The sequence below is a fragment of the Bubalus kerabau genome, chromosome 6, assembly GCF_029407905.1.
Source record: "Bubalus kerabau isolate K-KA32 ecotype Philippines breed swamp buffalo chromosome 6, PCC_UOA_SB_1v2, whole genome shotgun sequence".
Classification (NCBI taxonomy): domain Eukaryota; kingdom Metazoa; phylum Chordata; class Mammalia; order Artiodactyla; family Bovidae; genus Bubalus; species Bubalus kerabau.
The window spans coordinates 85,362,010-85,384,116 of NC_073629.1; the positions used below are offsets into that span (position 1 = coordinate 85,362,010).

At 41.1% G+C, this 22,107-nt stretch overlaps 2 long non-coding RNA genes across 3 annotated transcripts in view; one reads left to right on the top strand and one right to left on the bottom strand.

Annotated features, from left to right (window-relative positions):
- The window catches only part of LOC129655360 (uncharacterized), a 164,284-nt gene that overhangs the window by 118,439 nt on the left and 23,738 nt on the right, over positions 1-22,107 (top strand). The gene's annotated exons all lie outside the window — the stretch shown is intronic.
- LOC129655361 (uncharacterized) lies at positions 942-17,231 on the bottom strand. 2 transcript variants are annotated; one of them, XR_008715927.1, is made up of 3 exons: positions 17,106-17,231; positions 1,478-1,709; positions 942-1,358 (listed from the first exon to the last, which is right to left on the bottom strand). It is a non-coding gene; the product is annotated as an uncharacterized LOC129655361 (long non-coding RNA). The 2 variants fall into 2 exon arrangements; XR_008715926.1 differs by lacking the exon at positions 17,106-17,231 and adding an exon at positions 5,990-6,080.

The following is a 22,107-nucleotide window of genomic DNA, read 5'->3' on the forward strand; positions in this document are numbered from 1 at the left end:
ATTTCTTCTATTCTTAGTAATGTTAAAGGTTTTGTTTTCTCCCTGCTAGATTGAAATACTCATCTTCTTAGTGGTACTAAATTAGGGCCACCCTTACTATTTAAAGGATAAAAGTAGATTCATTCTGATTTTACTTTGAATCTTCATATAGGATATATGCTTCTTTACACTTGTGTATGCACTCAGTTACTCAGTTGTGTCTGACTCTTTTCGACCCCATGGATTATAGCCCAACAGGTTCCCTGTCTGTGGGATTCCCCAGGCAAGAATACTGAAATGTATTTCCATTCCCTCCTCCAAGGGATCTTCCCGACCCAGGGATAGAACCTGTGTCTCCTGCAATTGGAGCTGGATTATTTACCCACTGAGCTATCAGCGAAGCACCTTCTTTACCTGTAAGTTTGTTTAAAACGACTGAAGACTTTTTCAGGTACTCTTGCTAAGCTCATGAGTTCGGTAGCTCCATTGCAGTTTTCATTGTGACTGTCATTTAGAGTCATTTCACCATGACTGTAAAAATAGAAAAACTGACAGAAATGTGTGGCTTAATTAGCTAAAGTAGAGGGTTAGTGCAAAAGCCAAATTCTCCTCCTGTGATGCTCAAGTTGATTGTGGAATTTCACGGCTGGATGGTGTCTCCATTGTTGGTACCATATTCCGAATGGGCGTTGACAAAAACAAAACACTCATCAAGCAAAGCAGGGGAAGTCCAGAGAGGAGAGGATTGCATGGGGAAATCTTGTGCTGTGAGAAATAGCTAAGAAAACAGAGAAAACAGGAGTGGATATGGCATGGAGGAACATGGCACCTGTCTTCAAATAGCTGAAAGGTATCATGTTGTACATAGTATGAAATATATTCTTGTCCACATTGAATCCCCAACATGAGGTACAGTTCCTGGTAAAGAGCTATCACAGTGATAATAGTAATCACCACTTTGAGTACATACTGTGTGCCCATCATTGCAATAGTGTTTTGCTTGCTGTATTTCAGTCAGAAGTGGTTAGTTTCTCCAGTTGATAACTGAGGAAACTCAGGCTTGGAAAGATCAAAAAACTTATCCAAAATCACATAGTAAATATCTAAGTTAGGATTCAAGCCAGATCTGTCTTCAGGCTCTGAGTTCTTTTACTTATGGTGCTGTGTGTCTCAAGAGACCTCTATGGATACTTCAATGAGGATGATGTCACTGGGATCCATGGGTGGCCAAATTCTATCACTTTAATCTTTTCTCTGTGGATCTGGAATTGAGATTTGGGGAATGGAGTTTCCAGAGCCAGTGTTCCAGAGTCAAGATTGAAACCATGCCTGTTTTTGTACAAAATCCAACCTCTTGATCATTATGTTCTACTACCCACCTGGAACAAACAAAAGTGAAAAGTGAAGTCACTCAGTCATGTCCGACTCTCTGTGACCCCAATGGACTATAGCCCACCAGGCTTCTCCATCCATAGGAACAGACAAACTCAATACATACTTGTTTCTAGTTTGCCCAGAGTGAACTATTGCTATTTCAGGTTTGAATCTCCACTGCTTCTGTCTTCTTCTGCATAACTTCTAAAAACTGAGGACTCTCTGTACCAGAATTTTGGTTTGCCCTCACCTGGTGCTCAGTTCTTCCCTGGATCTTCTATCTTCTCTGCTCCAGCTGACCCTTCTCCCCGAAGGTAATGAGGATGGTATCATCGAGTTTATGAAGCGTTCTGTCACTGTCAAGATATCAGACACAGTACTTAGATTTATTTAAATATTTCTTATTTAAGTAAGAAATTTATATATTTAAATATTCCTTATAACAACTTCAGGAATAGAATTATTTTTGCCTGCATTTCACAGATTAGCAATCAGTGTCTCATGGAGAATATGTAAAATTTCCCAAGCTCACACAGTTAGTTAATTAATAGCCAAATCAGGATAATAATAAAAATCATAATACATATATTCTTTATACTGATGTACGCTAGGAATTCTGTTCACATGTCTCATCTTCACTTGTAAATTTGTTCCTCCTTGCCCTGCAAAGAGTATGAAGATCCTCTAGTTCACTAGGGGATCACTATACAAGTATCATCATCTTTATCCTCATTAATTTAAGTAGCAAACTACAGAAAAATATAAACAAAATAATTATTCTGTTCTTAGAGACAGGAGTTCATTATAAAGTAAGGAAACTGAAGCTTATAGAAATGAAGTGACTTTCTCATGGTCATTCACTAGTGAGAAGGCTGTGCCTTGATTCCAGGGATTTAAAGGTTGGGTGGCATATATTTTTAAACAAGAGCTGATGGATAATCCAGATGTTAGTAGAGGGAGAATAGACAAAGATTGAAAAATGTTTTAGAAGTCTACAAAGTTAGTGAAGGTCATAGAAAAGTCATGGGAGCCTTAGTAAGGCATAATGAAAAGCTTTCAGTGATATTAAGGTATCTGTACAAGTGGACATAGTAGCCCTTTTTATTTCAGAGGAGATTCAATTAAATGGCCCCTCTTGATTAAGGAAATGTAAAACTTAAGGAGAGTATGCATCTATGGCCCTAGCAGAAGAACATAAGTGGCACTTGAATGCATGTGAGCACATGTGTGTGACTTGGCAAAAGCTATGCCTCTTGGATCCTTTGGAGGATCCAAGGTGGGGAGAGATCAGTTTGCCTACTGAGACGGAGGAGTAAAATACCCAAGCACTTGCTTCAGATGATGAGAAGAAGGTGGGGAACCTGACTGAAATAAAATAGTCTAGGATGGGCCTGACCAAGAGGTACTGATGAGAAAGGACATCAAAGACCCCAAAGACCCCAAAGAGTAATTGACTTAGAGCAAAATGAAGCTCAGTGACTCCCAGGTTCATATACCCAGACTCTTTCTCCTTTGTAAAGCCCAGACTTGTATCCATCCTGACATTTCCATGTAACAGGTCAAAAATAATCTCTTGATTCTTCCCCAAACCCTCTACTGGTTTCCCATGTTGTGAAGAGTAGGAGTGGAAGTCTTCACATGGCCTCCAACGCCCTGTGTGATCTGGGCCCTGCTTCCCTCTCCTTCCTTATTTCTTCTCTTCCTGATTTGGTCCCTGGAGCTGTGGCCACGCTGGCCTCTGTGATGTTTCTCAGCTATGGCAGGCAGGCTCTGATTTCAAGGCTTTTGGATTTGCTGTTCCCTCTGCCTCAACTTCTCTATCTTCATATATTCTCCATGCTTGTCTTCTTGTTTCATTCTGATCTGAGGTACCACTTCACCTGTGAGGCCTTCTGTCAGCCACCCTGGAAATAGCCATGACTCTCCCTCATTACCTCCACCTTGAAATTTTCTCCCTCCACCTTGACTTGTTTCCCTTCCTTGTGCATATTGCCATCTGACTTGTTCTCTCTAGATATTTTGTTCATCTGCTTGTTATCTGTCTTCCTCAAGCACAATATGAGCTACTGTGTCCCCTTTGTGTGGACCATACAGTGGATACTTAAAGGGCACTTGTAAATATTTTACAATAAATGAATAAAATGGGGCACCTGGGCATGTGATCTTAGTCAACCTAAGAGTCTGAGCAATTGTGATGACTCCTGCCCTGGGAGGTGAAGGGGGCTGGCGATGGACCAGTGTCTGTCGGGTCTTACAGGCTGAGCCTGCAGCAGTGACACTCTGTGGCAGGAGAGACCGTGTCAGCAGAGGGCTGACCGTAGCCCCGTCAGCGTCCTGCCAAGCTGCATTTGTAAGGAGGATTGAGTAAGCTCCCCGAGTCTTGGATAATTCCAAGTGCTGTATTTAAAAATTTTTAATTCAATGTATGATTATGGTAAGGTAACATATTCACATGCTTTAATTTGCAAAAGTACCCACTCCAGTGTTCTTGCCTGGAGAATCTCAGAGACGGGGGAGCCTGGTGGGCTGCTGTCTCTGGGGTCGCACAGAGTCAGACACGACTGAAGCGACTTAGCAGCAGCAGCAGCAGCAGCAGCAGCAGCAGCAGCATAAGATATATGTGAGGGGTTTCCCTCTCATCTCTACCCTTAGTCACCTGGAACCACGCTTCAGGTGTAGCTAGTGCGATCAGGTTCTTGTGTGGTCTTCTGGAAACATGCTAGTCAAGTTTAAACAAATCCATGTAGAGACCTTTTTATTTTTTCTCTTCTGCTTATTTTGTGCAAAGTATAAAATGTTATATGTACTGTTCTGCATCTTGTTTATATTTTTGTAAACTAAGGTAGAGCATGTACAGTGAAGTGCAGAAATGTGTACATTGTGGATTTTTCTTCCAACATTTGCCCAGGGAATCACCATCTGTATCAAACTATGTATTTCTAGCACCCTAGCACTTCCCTGTGTCTCTTCCCAGTCTCTGCTGAGGTTATTGCTAGCCTCATTTTTATCACCATCTATTAGTTTCTGCTGGTCTTGAAGGTCATATGGATGGAATCATATCCTGTGTGCTATATGATTTGACTGTTGCACTCATAGTTTTGTATTTTTTTAAAATATGGAAACGTATCCTGAGGATTGTATCATAAAGATAAAGAACATAGGTTTTTTTCTCATCCTCTTTTAGAATGCACCATGCTTTAGTTAACCACTCTGTTCTGATGTAGACGGAATTTGCATTAATATCAGCACAAGCAAATGTGCAGGTGTATCTGTTTGATGAACACAAGGAAGTGAAATTGTTAGGTCACAGGGTATGTATGGAAAGGTGCTCCCCATTTGTCCTCCTGTACATCTGTGTGTTTGTGTGTGCTCAGTCATGTCTGACTACTTGTGACCCCATGGATGCTAGTCCATGAGGCTCCTCTGTCCATGGAATTTTCCAGGCAAGAATACTGGAGTGGGTTGCCATTTCCTCCTCCAGGGGTCTTCTCAACTCAGGGATCAAACCCTGTCTCTGACGTCTCCTGCATTGGCAGCTGAATTCTTTACCAATGCACCACCTGGGAAGCCCACTGTACATTTGTAGGAAAGTACAAAAATATCCCACTCACAATATCCAAGAGTGTCAGCTTCCTTCACCATCTAAGCATATTTTCAAAATATGGATCATTGCCAATTTTTAAGAGAAAAGTGCCTTCTTAGTATATCTTCTCATGATGAGCGACATTGAATATTATTTATTATTTTAAAAACACACTTGTATTTTCCTGTAAACTATGTACATATAATTTGATAATTTTCAGTTAGATTAGTGATATTTTCCTTATTACTCTTCAGATACCTTTTTATGTATTAGGAAAAATATCTCTTTGATGTGATATGGATTGTGAACATATTTTCCCCAAATATTTCATTTGTCTTCTACTTTTTAATCATTCATAAATATTTTATTTTTATATGGTCAAGCTTATTGATTTGTTTAAAGTTTCAAGGTTTTGTGTTATTTTTTAAAAAAGCTTCCCTACTCTAAGATTGTTCAGATAAATCATACATTTTTCCTTAGCTTTTTTTTCCATTTCCTTTTACATTATTGAAACCTTTCATACTTCTAGAATTAATTTTTTGTGTGAGGTATGAAATAGGATCTAACACTTTTTTCAAATTGTACCTATCACATTAATTCTGTGTATTCACTGATAAAGTTTTCCCAGAACTGAAATATCACTTAAGCTAATTCCTCTACGCATTTGGATTTATTTCACAATTTGACATTGTTCTATTTATGTGTGTGTCAGCCTAAATTATTGTAGGTTCAATATGGGGCTTATTAGAAAAGGTATGTCAATGTGGAGGTATTGTTTTTTCTTCTAACAATGGTAATAGGCTCCAGAGCAATTATCTATGATAATAAAAGAGACATGAATATTTACATCTCAAATTTGGGGAGAAAAACATAGTAGCTAGAAAAGAATAAAATATAGCCATGAGAGGGCTATAGTCCATGGGGTTGTAAAGAGTAGGACATGAGTGAGAGACTTTCACTTATTAACATGAGAGGGATCTAAGACAAAGATTGCAAAGTGCATTTCTGTGACTCTCAGCTGCAGCGGGCACACACACTCAGCAGACTGCTTACCTGGAGCAGGCAGCACCATTTGCCCAGAAAAGTGCAGGTGACGTGAAAGGGACAGCTTTGAGTTTGACTGTGGAGGCGCTCCTTTCACTCCCAGTCATCTAAAAGTGATAATATAAACAACAATGTCACAGCTCTACTTTCTTAATGATTCATAACTCTATTTCATCTTGATTTAGGACTAAGTATTTTTATTAAAAAACATCTGTTAGAAGAAAAAAAGTGAAAGTGTTAGTCTCTCAGTTGTCTCTGACTCTTTGTGACTCCATGAACTGTTCCCCACCAGGCTCCTCCATCCATGGAATTTTCCAGACAAGAATACTGGAGTGAGTTGCCATTCCCTTCTCCAGGGCATCTTCCCAATCCAGAGATTGAACTTGGGTCTCCTGCTTTGCAGGCAGATTCTTTACTAGCCAAGCCACCATATTTATTGACTGTACATCCATTCAGTTGAGTTCAGTCGCTCAGTCATGTCTAACTCTTTGTGATCGCATGGACTACAACACGCCAGGCCTCCCTATCCATCAACAACTCCTGGAGTTTACCCAAACTCATGTCCATCGAGTTGGTGATGCCATTGAACCACCTCATCCTCTTTCGACCCTTCTCCTCCAGTCTTCAATCTTTCCCAGCATCAGGGTCTTTTCAAATGAGTCAACTCTTCGCATGAGGTGGCCAGCTTCAGCATCAGTTCTTCCAATGAACACTCAGGACTGATCTCCTTTAGGATGGAGTGGTTGGACATCTTTGCAGTCCAAGGGACTCTCAAGAGTCTTCTCCAACACCACACTTCAAAAGCATCAATTCTTCGGTGCTCAGCTTTCTTTATAGTCCAACTCTCACATCCATACATGACTACTGGAAAAACCATAGCCTTGATTAGACGGAACTTTGTTGGCAAAGTAATGTCTCTGCTTTTGAATATGCTGTCTAGGTTGGTCATAACTTTACTGCCAAGGAGTAAGTGTCTTTTAATTTCATGGCTGCAGTCACCATCTGCAGTGATTTTGGAGCCCCCCAAAATAAAGTCTGACACTGTTTCCACTGTTTCCCCATCTACTTCCCATGAAGTGATGGGGCCAGATGTCATGATCTTAGTTTTCTGAATGTTGAGTTTTAAGCCAACTTATTCACTCTCCTCTTTCACTTTCATCGAGAGGCTCTTTAGTTCTTCCTCACTTTCTGCCGTAAGAGTGGTGTTATCTGCGTGTCTGAGGTTATTGATATTTCTCCCGGCAATCTTGATTCTACCTTGTCCTTCATCCAGACCAGTGTTTCTCATGATGTACTCTGCATTTAAGTTAAATAAGCAGGGTGTCAATATAAATCCTTGATGTACTCCTTTCCTGATTTGGAACCAGTCTGTTGTTCCATGTCCAGTTCTACTGTTGCTTCCTGACCTGCATACAAATTTCTCAAGAGGGAGGTCAGGTGGTCTGGTATTCCGATCTTTTTCAGAATTTTCCACAGTTAATTGTGATCCACACAGTCAAAGGCTTTGGTATAGTCAATAAAGCAGAAATAGATGTTTTTCTGGAACTCTCTTGCTTTTTCAATGATCCAGTGGATGTTGGCAATTTGATCTCTGGTTCCTCTGCTTTTTCTAAAACCAGCTTGAACATCTGGAAGTTCACAGTTCATGTATTGCTGAAGTCTGGCTTGGAGAATTTTGAGCATTACTTTACTAGAATTCTGTTAGGTCCATACCATTCCTGTCCTTTATCGAGCCCATCTTTGCATGAAATGTTCCCTTGGTATTTCTAATTTTCTTGAAGAGATCTCTAGTCTTTCTCATTTGGTTGTTCTCCTCTATTTCTTTGCATTGGTCTCTGAGGAAGGCTTTCTTATCTCTTCTTGCTATTCTTTGGAACTCTGCATTCAGATGTGTATATCTTTCCTTTTCTCCGTTGCTTTTCACTTCTCTTCTTTTCACAGCTATTTGTAACGCCTCCCTAGACAGCCATTTTGCTTTTTTGCATTTCTTTTCCTTGGGGATGGTCTTGATTCCTGTTTCCTGTACAATGTCACGAACCTCAGTCCATAGTTCATCAGGCACTCTATCTATCAGATCTAGTCCCTTAAATCTATTTCTCACTTCCCTGTATAATCATAAGGGATTTGATTTAGGTCATACCTGAATGGTCTAGTGGTTTTCCCTACTTTCTTCAATTTCAGTCTGAATTTGGCAATAAGGAGTTCATGATCTGAGCCACTGTCAGCTCCTGGTCTTGTTTTTGTTGACTGTATAGAGCTTCTCTATCTTTGGCTGCAAAGAATATAATCAATCTGATTTCTGTGTTGACCATCTGGTGACGTCCATGTGTAGAGTCTTCTCTTGTGTTGTTGGAAGAGGGTGTTTGCTATGACCAGTGCATTTTCTTGGCAAAACTCTATTAGTCTTTGCCCTGCTTCATTCCATATTCCAAGGCCAAATTTGCCTGTTCCTCCAGGTGTTTCATGACTTCCTACTTTTGCATTCCAGTCCCCTATAATGAAAAGGACATCTTTTTATGGGTGTTAGTTCTAAAAGGTCTTGTAGGTCTTCATAGAATCGTTCAACTTCAGCTTCTTCAGCATTACTGGTTGGGGCATAGACTTGGATTACTGTGATACTAAATGATTTGCCTTGGAAACAAACAAAGTATAGAAATGGTATGGACCTAACAGAAGCAGAAGATATTAAGAAGAGGTGGCAAGAATACACAGAAGAACCGAACAAAAAAGATCTTCACGACCCAGATAATCATGATGGTGTGATCACTGACCTAGAGCCAGATATCCTGGAATGTGAAGTCAAGTAGGCCTTAGGAAGCATCACTATGAACAAAGCTAGTGGAGGTGATGGAATTCCAGTTGAGCTGTTCCAAATCCTGAAAGATGATGCTGTGAAAGTGCTGCACTCAATATGCCAGCAAATTTGGAAAACTCAGCAGTGGCCACAGGACTGGAAAAGGTCAGTTTTCATTGCAATCCCAAAGAAAGGCAATGCCAAAGAATGCTCAGACTACCGCACAATTGCACTCATCTCACATGCTAGTAAAGTAATGCTCAAAATTCTCCAAGCCAGGCTTCAGCAATATGTGAACCATGAACTTCCAGATATTCAAGCCGGTTTTAGAAAAGGCAGAGGAACCAGATACCAAATTGCCAACATCTGCTGGATCATGGAAAAAGCAAGAGAGTTCCAGAAAAACATCTATTTCTGCTTTATTGACTATGCCAAAGCCTTTGTGTGGATCACAATAAACTGTGGAAAATTCTGAAAGAGATGGGAATACCAGACCACCTGACCTCCCTCTTGAGAAATTTGTATGCAGGTCAGGAAGCAACAGTTAGAACTGGACATGGAACAACAGACTGTTTCCAAATAGGAAAAGGAGTATGTCAAGACTGTATATTGTCACCCTGCTTATTTAACTTACATGCAGAATACATCACGAGAAACGCTGGGCTGGAAGAAGCACAAGCTGAAATCAAGATTGCCAGGAGAAATATCAATCACCTCAGATATGCAGATGACACCACCCTTATGGCAGAAAGTGAAGATTAACTAAAAAGCCTCTTGATGAAGGTGAAAGAGGAGAGTGAAAAAGTTGGCTTAAAACTCAACATTCAGAAAACGAAGATCATGGCATCTGGTCCCATCACTTCATGGGAAATAGATGGGGAAACAGTGGAAACAGTGTCAGACTTTATTTTGGGGGGCTCCAAAATCACTGCAGATGGTGATTGAAACCATGAAATTAAAAGACAGTTACTCAATTAAAAGACAGTTACTCCTTGGAAGGAAAGTTATGACCAACCTAGATAGCATATTCAAAAGCAGAGACATTACTTTGCCAACAAAGGTCTGTCTAGTCAAGGCTATGGTTTTTCCAATGGTCATGTATGGATGTGAGTGTTGGACTGTGAAGAAAGCTGAGCGCCGAAGAATTGATGCTTTTGAACTGTGGTGTTGGAGAAGACTCTTGAGAGTCCCTTGGACTGCAAGGAGATCCAACCAGTCCATTCTGAAGGAGATCAGCCCTGGGATTTCTTTGGAAGGAATGATGCTAAAGCTGAAACTCCAGTACTTTGGCCACCTCATGTGAAGAGTTGACTCATTGGAAAAGACTGTGATGCTGGGAGGGATTGGGGGCAGAAGGAGAAGGGGACGACAGAGGATGAGATGGCTGGATGGCATCACTGACTCGATGGACTGAGTCTGAGTGAACTCCGGGAGTTGGTGATGGACGGGGTGGCCTGGCGTGCTGCGATTCATAGGGTCGCAAAGAGTCGGACACGACTGAGCGATGGAACTGAACTGAACTGAACTGAACTTATTAGAGATGTGAGTGTAATTGTGCAGCAGTTTGAGCATTCTTTGCATTGCCTTTCTTAGGGCTTGGAATGAATACTTACCTTTTCCAGTCCTGTGGCCACTGCTGACTTTTCCAAATCTGCTGACACATTGAGTGCAGCACTTTCACACATCATCTTTCAGGATTTGAAATAGCTCTACTGAAATTCTATCACCTCCACTAGCTTTGTTTGTAGTGATGCTTCCTAAGGCCCACTTGACTTCACATTCCAGGATATCTGGCTCTAGGAGAGTGACCACACCATTGTGATTATCTGCATTGTGAAGATCTTTTTTGTACAGTTCTTCTGTGTATTCTTGCTACCTCTTCTTAATATCATCTTCTTCTGTTAGGTCCATCCCATTCCTGTCCTTTATTGAGCCCATCTTTGCATGAAATGTTCCCTTGGTATCTCTAATTTTCTTGAAGAGATCTTTAGTCTTTCCCATTCTATTATTTCCCCCTATTTCTTTACATTGATTGCTGAGGAAGGCTTTCCTATTTTTCCTTGCTATTCTTTGAAACTCTGAATTCAAATGGGTGTATCTTTCCTTTTCTCCTTTGCTTTTCACTTCCTGTCTTTTCAAAGCTATTGTAAGGCCTCCTCAGACAGCCATTTTGCTTTTTTGTATTTCTTTTTCTTGGTGATGGTTTTGATTCCTATCTCCTGTACAGTGTCACAAACCTTGGCCCATAGTTCATCAGGCACTCTATCTATCAGATTTAGTCCCTTAAATCTATTTCTCACTTCCACTGTATAATCATAAGGGATTTGATTTAGGTCATACCTGAATGGTTTAGTGGTTTCCCCTACTTTCTTCAATTTAAGTCTGAATTTGGCAATAAGGAGTTCATGATCTGAGCCACAGTCAGCTCCTGGTCTTGTTTTTGCTGACTGTATAGAGCTTCTCTATCTTTGGCTGCAAAGAATATAATCAATCTGATTTCGGTGTTGGCCATCTGGTGATGTCCATGTGTAGAGTCTTTTCTTGTGTTGTTGGAAGAGGGTGTTTCCTATGACCAATGTATTCTCTTGGCAGAACTCTATTGGCTTTTGCCCTGCTTCATTCTGTATTCCTAGGCCAAATTTGCCTGTTCCTCCAGGTGTTTCTTTACTTCCTACTTTTGCATTCCAGTCCCCTATAATGAAAAGGACATCTTTTTTGGGTGTTAGTTCTAAAAGGTCTTGTAAGTCTTCACAGAACCGTTCAACTTCAGCTTCTTCAGCATTACTGGTCTGGGCATAGACTTGGATTACCATGATATTGAATGGTTTGCCTTGGAAACGAACAGAGATCATTCTGTCATTTTTGAGATTTCATCCAAGTACTGCATTTCGGACTCTTTTGTTGACCATGATGGCTACTCCATTTCTTCTAAGGGATTCCTGTCCACAGTAGACATAATGGTCATCTGAGTTAAATTCACCCATTCCAGTCCATTTTAGTTCACTGATTCCTAGAATGTCAATTTTACTCTTTCCATCTATTTGACCGCTTCTAATTTGCCTTGATTCATGGGCCTAACATTCCAGGTTCCTATGCAATATTGCTCTTTGCAGCATCTGATCTTGCTTCTATCACCAGTCACATCCACAACTGGGTGTTGTTTTTGCTTTGGCTCTGTCCCTTCATTCTTTCTGGAGTTGTTTCTCCACTGATCTCCAGTAGCATATTAGATGGGCAAAATTTGAAACACTGACAACACAAAATGCTGATGAGGATGTGGAGCAATGGGAACCCTCATTCACTGCTGGTGAGAATGCAAATGGTACAGTCATCTTGGAAGACAGTTTTGCAGTTCCTTACAAAATTACACATGCTCTTACCACATGATCCAGCAATCATACTCTTTGGAGTTTATTCAAAAAAGTTGAAAATTCATGTCTACAGGAAAGCCTGCCCACAGATAATTATAGCAGCTTGATTCATAATTGCCAAAACTTGGAAGCAACTAAGATGTCCTTCAGTAGTTGGTTAAGTAAAGTGTGGTATTCCCAGACAATGGAATATTATTCAACACTAAAAAATTGTGGTATCAAGCTGTAAACACGCATGGAGGAAACTTACATGTATACTGTCAAGTAAAAGAAGGCAAAAAAGGCTATATACTGGGTGATTCCAACTATGTGATATTCTGGAAAAGGCAAAACTATGGATACAGTGTAGAAATCAATGGTTGCAAGGGTTAAGGGCTAGGGAGGCATTAATAGGATGAAAAAATAAGACTTTTAGGGCAGTGGAACTATTTTGTATGATGCTATCATGGTGGATACATGTTATTATATGTTCGCCAAAACCTGTAGACTGTACCACACCATGAGTGGATCCTAATGTAAACTGCAGACTTTAGGTCGTAACAATGTTTGTTCACTGGTTGTAACAAATGTACAATTCCTGTGCAGGTTGTTGATGGTGAGAGAGCCTGTGGGGGTGTGGGGCAGGAGATGTATGTGAAATCTCTTTACCTGCCTCTCAATATTGCTGTGTACCTCTAACTATGCTAAAAATAAAGTCTATTAAAGAATTAAAAAATTATTGAACATCCATTGTAGTTTAGATACTTTAAATGTAGTACTTGGGATTCAATGACAGTCCCTTCCCTCACGGACCTTGGGAGTGCCAACCTAAAGGTTATGTGAAGCATGATCAAAGAGTCCTAAAAATTTTCAGGGTCGGGGAGCAGTAAGCGTTGAAAGGGCTTTACTGGTAGTTAGGAGTGGATTTTCATCCTGACTGTGCAATTTATAGGCACAATTTGGGCAAATATTCAAGCCTCAATTGCTCAGTTGCAAGAAGGAGATAAAAATATTTCTCTTGTATAATTTCCTGAGGATTAACTGATAACTGTAAGGGGAAGGTTGCACCTGACACATAGTAGGTGCTTACAAGATAGGCTGCCCTTTCTTTGCTTCTGTGTGCTGTTCCACTTGGGCATACAGAAGGGAAATGTGGCTCAGTGAGCGCTGGCTGATCCTTTACTAATGCGTAGTGTGCATACCTCAGAGAGAGTTTGCCTGGCTCTGGCAGTTCCCCCTATAATCTTCCCAAATTGCACATGTTCTTTGCAGACTATTAGACATAGACTAAACATTCATCCTCCGCTTCCATCTACCTTTTTCTTGGGCTTTTCATGTTTACACTCTCCTCTTGCCCTCGGCTGAAAAATTGACTTTGTAAGAAACTTCCCACATAAAATGCTCTTCTTTTTAACAAAGAAAATAGATGCTTTTGACAACTGCACATCATTATGATAGTATACTACATATAGTATTCCTAACATCTGCTCCTTTGTCAGCTTCCCAAGGCCTAACTGACTAATAACATGATGAACTGATAGAAACTCCACTGTGTTGGTTTCATGCACAGCTCTGCTTTGGGGCGAAGGCACTGGAGGTCAGAGCTGAGTATTCATTTTAGTATTAGCTTCAGTGGAAATCGAATTATATAAGCCAGACAGGAGATGTGTGGCATTCTTGGAACCCAGGCTGGACTAGATTCCCTTCTTCTTTGTTCCCACAGCTCCTTGGGTGTTTGCCCCTGAACAGGGATTAAATCCTCTGGGTTCTGGAATCTGACGGCCAGGTTCAGAGCCAAGTACTGTCATGAAAGCATGCCGGCTCTGTGCTAAGTTGCTTATCTGTTTTGTGCCCTAGTTTTCTCATCTGTGACATGGGCTTTAACAATAGTACTCATGTCCCATGGTTGAGGTGAGGATTGAGTGAATAAATGCATGAGAACCACTTGTGCTTGGTCCTGCTGTAAGTGCTTCCTATGCATGAATTCATTCAATCCTCATAATAACCATATAGGCGATTGCTATTATTAAAAGTGCTCAAAAATGCTTATTATGTAGCCAGGACATGGAAGCAACCTAGATGTCCATCAGCAGATGAATGGATAAGAAAGCTGTGGTACATATACACAATGGAGTATTATTCAGCCATTAAAAAGAATACATTTGAATCAGTTCTAATGAGGTGGATGAAACTGGAGCCTATTATACAGAGTGAAGTAAACCAGAAAGAAAAACACCAATACAGTATACTAACGCATATATATGGAATTTAGAAAGATGGTAACAATAACCCTGTGTACGAGACAGCAAAAGAGACACTGATGTATAGAACAGTCTTATGGACTCTGTGGGAGAGGGAGAGGGTGGGAAGATTTGGGAGAATGGCATTGAAACATGTAAAATATCATGTATGAAATGAGTTGCCAGTCCAGGTTCGATGCACGATACTGGATGCTTGGGGCTGGTGCACTGGGACGACCCAGAGGGATGGAATGGGGAGGGAGGAGGGAGGAGGGTTCAGGATGGGGAACACATGTATACCTGTGGCAGATTCATTTTGATATTTGGCAAAACTAATACAGTTATGTAAAGTTTAAAAATAAAATAAAATTAAAAAAAATGCTTATTATGTTTTCCTGTGTCCAAGAAGTTATCATACCAGATTGTAGATATATGTTTACCTGTCTGTTTACCCCACTAACTGGTGAGGTTTTGATGACAGGAAATGTGTCTTGTTTGTTGCAGTTTCATCAGAATCTAGCACTGGGCTTGCACATAGTATGATGTTTAATATTTGTTTAAAAATAACAACATGGATGTCTCAATAGAAACATTTTTCTATATACACCATACTACTTCAGGCCCCACACAATTTCTCAGTCAATGGGTTAGAGTGGTGTATTGGGTTAGCCAAAAACTTCATTTGGGCTTTTCCATAAGACGTTATGGAAAATGCAAACGAACTTTTTTTGAGCAGTGACGGTATTGTCATGCTGAAACTTCCCTTATTCAAAAGTGCCAGGTACTGAATGCAAAGGTTAAACAGTGTGAATGAAGAACTGCCTACCTAGAACAGCGCTCCTAAGTCGTGGTGGCTCACCTAGGTGGGCCGCTAAATTGGAATTTCAGGGTCAGGAATGGTTACTAGAGAAAGTGGCATCCAAGCTGGGATACAAAGGGCAAGTGAGAATTATTCAAGGGCCACTTGGGCATGGAGGGTCCTGGACAGCATGTATACCACCCAGAGGAGAGAGAAGCTTGAGAACTGAGGGATTTGCAACTCATTTGTTACGATCGCAGTTGAGTGAGAGAAAAGAGTGTCTCTAGATGAGTATTCAGGGTTTAGGTCTAGAGGGTCTTGCTAGAAATTACAAGAGTGGGCTTTCTAATATGGGCAGTGGAAAAATAAATCACTGAGGGAGTTTTAATAAGGGTGAGGGCATGAGAAAGTATTGTTTATAGAATAAGTTTTCTGACTACAGTGTGAAGAATGGGTAGAGAAAGAAAGACAAAAGGCAATGAGGCCACATAGGAAATTATTGCAATAAAGTTGCAAGAGATGATAACAACTCATGAATATGGTACTCTTCGGGATGGAGAAGAGAAGATAGATTCTAGAGACATTTTAGAGGCTTAATATATGGAGCTCTATGATTTGTTGGATATAAGGAGTAAGGAGGAGGTGAGGCATACAGGTTTAAGCAATTGGATAATGTGGATGTTATTAATTAAGTTAAGAGGAGAGGAGTGTGTTTTTTGGGAAAGAAAATAAATTCAGTTTAGGACATGGTCCATCCAATCAAGATGAAAATCCGGAGATAGTAACACCAAAGCCAAGGGAAGAAGGCTTTCCTAGGAGGAATGAGTGATCAAAATACAGATACTGCCAATAAGTCAAACAAATTAGAAAAGTATACCAGGGAGATCCATGTTTCAGTTAGGATAAAAAATTGTAGCATTATTAAACAGGTTAAAGATGCAAAAGGGTAAGGTTTCCATGGAGAAGGGTTTCTAGTGAAGAGGTTTGGGAGAGAGGGGGGACAGTAAAAAAAAAAAAAAAAGGTCTGTAGAAAGTTAAACAGCAATATCTTTAATATTTGTAGAATGCTTAATATGTACCTTGGAAAGTGCCTTACCAGTTTGCGAATGTAATACTCTCACTATCTCCTGAAATTGGCACTCTCATAAGGCCTCTTGTACAGATGAGAAAATTGAGGTTCCGATGGGTTAAACAAATCTCCATAAGATCATATAGCAAATGACAGAGTCAAGATTTGAACACAGACCTTGATTCAGAATCCAGTTCATAATTACCAGCTGTGCTGCTATCTAGATGTCACATACAAAACACTATGAAGAGTAGGGTATAGGAGATAATAGATGGCCACAAAGACTTGAATCTTTGAGAGTTTGACCCTGTGGATTGCATTATTTGGGAACTGTTGCTGGTTGCCTTCTGATTAGGTTCAACCAATGGGAGACTGGTGACCATAAGGAGAGAAGTCTCTCCTGTTTTGGTGCCCCAAATCTGGCAATAGCTGCAACCCTCCAGCCAGGCCTTCCTCCTTTAGGGCTTCAGTCCTTATCTCTTAGCTCTGGCAGAAACTGTTGCTCTTTCTTTCATCTGTAAGTGGGGAGTGACTGCTTCCAGCTCTTGCTGGCCTCTTGGTACTTCACCATCCTTTGTTTACTCCTTTAGCTCTCCCTACACCTTTCTAAGTAGGGGTTCATTAGAATCACCCCTTTTGAATTTTTTGGAAATGCATTATGTTTTCCAGAATGATAGAGACAGTAGATAAGGGGTTATGGGGACATGAAGACTGAAAGGTTTAACTGGCTGCAAAGCCTATATGCTCCATAAATAACAATGATGAGAGTTCTAACACACAGTTGTTGGCACTTTACAATTTGCAAAGTGCTTGCACATAAATTATATCATTTGAGTCCAGAAAAAATCCCAAATAGTAAGTTCTATTATTTACCTTTTAGGCAGGCAAACTGAGGCTCAGAAAAGTTAATTTGCCCAAGGTCTCCCAGGTGACAGAGCTGCACTTCCAGAGTGAGGCCTCCTGAGATCAAGACCAGCATTCTTTCTACCGTTCCTCATCTGCTTTTCATTAGTTAGTGAGAGGACAGGATGCCTTTCCCGTATAAAGCCTCCTGCAGTGGGCAGGCAAAGAACGTCTAAATCATGTCAGGCATCCCCAGGGACTCCATGTGTTTCACACATAGCTAGTTTCACAAGAAACAGAACTTTCCTCCACCTCCTGGGATCTGTCTCACTGTGTGTAGGTTGATGAAGACTCATAAAGCGTGCCAACTTTACGAACAGCATTGGGATAGCGCGGAAACTGATAAAGGCCTCAAGGGACTGAAAATAACTGGACAAAGTACTAAAAATCACCCCACAATACCAACACATCATGCTGATGATTTCATTGAGCTTATTCCTTGGGTCTGCGGCCCCTTCCCGATATATCTCACATCTCCCATATGAATGCTACGTATTTCTCAGGTTCTGTACTGTAGATTCAGATTCCATAAGCATCTTCTGAGGGCCTACTCTGTGCCAGATATTTCCATATGCGTGATTTCCTTTTAATTCCCTGCAGCCCAGACAGGTGAGGCCACCTTTGCTGAAGTCCACAGGGCTGTTGAGTGAGAAGGTGGAGTAAAACCCTGGCCTCCTGGTTCTTTTCATAGTCTATTTCCCTCAATTCTGCTGCCACAGGTTGGAAAGTCAGTCTTCTAGTTTCTTCCCCTTTATTTTCCTTTCCTTAAGTCCTTAAGTCCTGTTAAACTTAAAGAGGAATCAAGTCCATGGCGTTGAATCTGTTAACTCAGTCTGGGGGTGTATGGAAAGGACTCTGCTGAATAAATAGGGAACAGAGCTGGCGACCTGGGGATTCATGTTTTTCCAAAACCCAGGCTTCTCTCATCCTTCCCTAGATACCTATAGAGAAAGGAAGAGATCTAAATGTGTTTTTTTGGATTAGGAGGAAATTGGCCTGGAAAACCTCTCCACTAAAAGTAGCCTTTGAGAGATTGTGTTCTGATTCAGTGCTCCAACCCAGGAATGACTGTGACTGACAATTGATATATACTAGCTATTGTTCTTTTTAGTATTGTTTGTTGCTTAAAAATTATCAACGTAGAGTACCAGCCTCAGGGTTTATATTCTTAAAAACTAATGATTCCAGACAGTCACTCTCAATGGAAGCCTTCAATTTTTAAATGTGACAATAACAGCCTGAATTAGGTAGTGGGAATGGGATTATGCAGAGAAGGTGACTTGAATAAACTCCTAGACCTTTAGTATGAGGGCTTCCCGGGTGGCTCAGATAGTAAAGCATCTGCCTGCAGTGCAGGAGATCTGGGTTCGATCCCTGGGTCGGGAAGATCCCCTGGAGAAGGAAATGGCAACCCACTCCAGTACTCTTGCCTGGAAAATTCCATGGATGGAGGTGCCTGGTAAGCTGCAGTCCATGGGGTAGCAAAGAGTCAGACATGACTGAGCGACTTCAGTTTCTTTCTTAGTATGAAGTTCAAGACTTCTCACTTTGACCCAAACTTCCTCTCTTGCCATATAACTTGCTTATGATTCTCCCTCATGCAACCTGGGTTAAAGTCACATCAAATTGCTCAGACTCGTTGAATATATCTTACTTTCATGCCTCTGTGAGATTTTCTTGCAAAGAACTTCCATCCTTTTCCATTTGAGGAATGTCTGTGTTTATTTTAGGACCTAATTCAAAAATCATCTTTCTGGAACCTTCTATGACCTTCTCATCTAATCTCTGTGTTAGAACTGATCACTTCTCTTCCTGTACTCTGTAAATAATAATGTTTTACCTTTGGTGCAGAGCCTATCCCTTTATAGAAAGAAAGCTGTCTATATTCCCAATGCTCTGATAAGCTCTCCTCAGGGAACGTGGCTGTACCAGAGTGGGCACTCAGGGGAAGTTGAGGCCCGAGTAAGGGGCTGAATTCTCATTCAGCATTGAGGAGTCTTGGATTTGATCATTCTCTGATCCTTACAAAGCTTTCCAGATTGTGGTTACACAACAGCAATTTATATCTCTGCTTTCAGATAGTACCAAGCTTTGGCTGGGTGCCTAACAATATAGTGGACGTAAATTAACAGCAGGGCAATTTACAGTCTGTCATGTCTTATTGCCTAATGAATTTGTCAAAAATCATATTACTCTGAAAATTATGGCAAGCAGGGTCCATGGGACCTAGGTCTTTAAGAGCAGGGTTGATCCAGCCTCACTCAAGCAAAACTGGCTTCCTATCTTCCTCTTGTGAATGTGGACACCAGAATCTCTGAGCACTTCTGTTTATTATAAAATCTCTGTTGACATTCACTTTGCATTAGGGCTACTACAGATGACCTTGGCCAGTTCACAAATCCCCAACCCCAGTCCACCTGCTGTCAGAGCCAAATAGGATTTAGGAGTCTCCCTTAAACTCCTGATTCTATGCTAATATGATGTCATCCAGTCCTGGCTTATGCTCACCCCAGACTTTATTACTCATTTTTCAAACAAAGCTAAAGCCCTGTCCTCTGTTTTGAGGGCATTAAGCAGGACCCCTTTTTGCTCTGCACCAACTTCTCCCTCATCTTTCTTCTTCCTGTTTCCTTCCTTTTCCCCTATTCATTTGTTCCCTAAACCTCTCCTAACCTTTGTACCCCTCTGTTTCTCAATATTTCTGAGAAACTCTTTGCTGTTTTGCAGGATAAAGAATCAGATAGATTTGGATTTCTCTGGATGTTACTTTCCTCATTTGTAAAATGAGATTAATAACAGCTAACCTACTGGGCTCATATGAGTATTAGGGTGTCTGGTATCCATCCATATATCCATCCACCTATCCATTCATCCATTTAAAACACACTCATTCACTTTTTAAATATTGTTTAAGTATCTAAAATGGGTCTTGTCTGATGCTTGTCATTTAGGATATGTATCTGAACTCTAGACTTCATTGTCAAGGACCTTGGAGCCTATTGGAAGGATGCTCAAATAGCTAAGAACTAAGGTGGGAAGCTCAGCAGTTAAGACATGCTCAGCCAAGACGACAGTTTCATAGCGATCTTCAGAGGGCTCCTGGGAGGTGTGTGCAGAGCTGGCAGAGCTCTGTTCTTGGGGGAACGCTGCCCTTAGGTTTGAGGCCATAACAATACTAAAAAATGATGGCACTGCTGGTGCCAAAGGCAGCACTGGCAACAGTGTCTCTGATCATTGTTACCAACTTTCTCTGTCAGTGTCTTCCATCCTTTTCTTTCCTGCTTCTCTTTCAGTTTTTTTCTGCATATTTCTCTCTTTCTCTCTCTCTCTTTTTAACTTTGCATCTCTGCATTTCTTTTTTCACCCCCTGTATGTTTTATAATTCTTTTGGAAACATGTAACTATGGATGAACTGATGACTGATTAAAACACAACTGGATCTTTTTATTACCTGCTTTTCCTAAGGAAAAATTGCCCCAATGGCATCTGACCATATGGAAGAGCCACAACTGGGATGCAAACTGGTGGGGGCTGTCCCATAGAGGTGCAAATGCCCCTAGGCAGCTCCTGGGCTCATCCCATGATCTATTTGGTCAGCCAAATGGAAGCAGGCCAGCCGCGTAACAGTTAACTGTGATTCCACCCCCCCCCCCCCATTTCAATTCAAGCTCTTTGTTCCATGCAACCAAAAAACTAATGGCTGGCGAATTTATTACGACCCTTTGTTTGGCTTGTGGAATAAACCGATTCTTTCCCTTTCTATGTTCTGACTCCCCCTTTTGTCTGCAATTTTATTTTACAGTTCTTTTTGTACACATCCAACACATGCTGAGGTTATTGAAAAGCACAAATTACACAGAATTCAATTTGCATATCTATTGAGGGTCCAATCCCAGAGTCCTTAGTCAGGCAAAATGCCCATTGACTCTTACCTCCTTTATTCTGCTCCTTCTTGGCACCAAAACCCACAGGCTAGCCCTCTGCTGCTTCTAGCAGATCCAGCAAAAGGCCTTCACAGATAGAGTAAGCAGTCACACTGCAAAGCATAATGGGTTGGACTTTCACAAAGTTGCAAAACGTTACTCAGTATCTTAGTGGACAAGGTGCAGAGGAGAGATCAGAGGACAGCAAAGTGGGACCAGTTTAGTGCTCCTGTGACTGAAGAAGTATAGGAGCTGGAGCCACTCAGGGTCGCATGTGAATCCCTGCTCTGCCAATCACTTGTCTTTAAAAAAAATTAAACTTTTTATTTTGAGATACTTGTAGGTTCACCCCCAGTTGTCTGAGAAAACAGCTCTATCTCATGTACCCTCTACCCCATTTCTCCCATTGGTTGCTTTTGACCTTGGATTGCTCAGGCAGTAAAGAATCTGCCTGCAATGCAAAAGACCTGAGTTTGATCCCTGGGTTGGGAAGATACCCTGAAGAAGGGAATGGCTACCCACTCCAGTATTCTTGCCTGGGAAATCCCATTGACAGAGGAGCCTGGTGGGCTACAGTCCATGGGGTCGCAAAAAGTCAGATATGACTGAATGACTAACTTTTTTCTTTTCAAGTTACTTAATATACCTAGGTCTCATTTTTCTCATCTGTAAAATGGGAATAATAATAGTATACACTACATGAGACTGTTTTGAAGATCATCTGAAATAATGTCCATAAGACCTCCTAACATAGCACTGGTACTCAGCCTGTTCTCAATAAACATAATCTTCTTGGATGAAATGGGGGTAGCCAAATAATTCTGATTAATGGAGGAATATTGACCTTGAGGGGCTTTCCTAGTGGGTCAGCAGTAAAAAATCTGACTACCAATGCAGGAGATGCAGGTTTGGTCCCTGGGCTGGGAAGATCCCCTGGAGTAGGAAATGGAAATCTCATGGACAGAGAAGCCTGGTGGGCTATGGTCCATGGGGTTGCAAAGAGTCAGACAGGACCTAGCCACTAAACAACAACAACACTGACTTGGAGA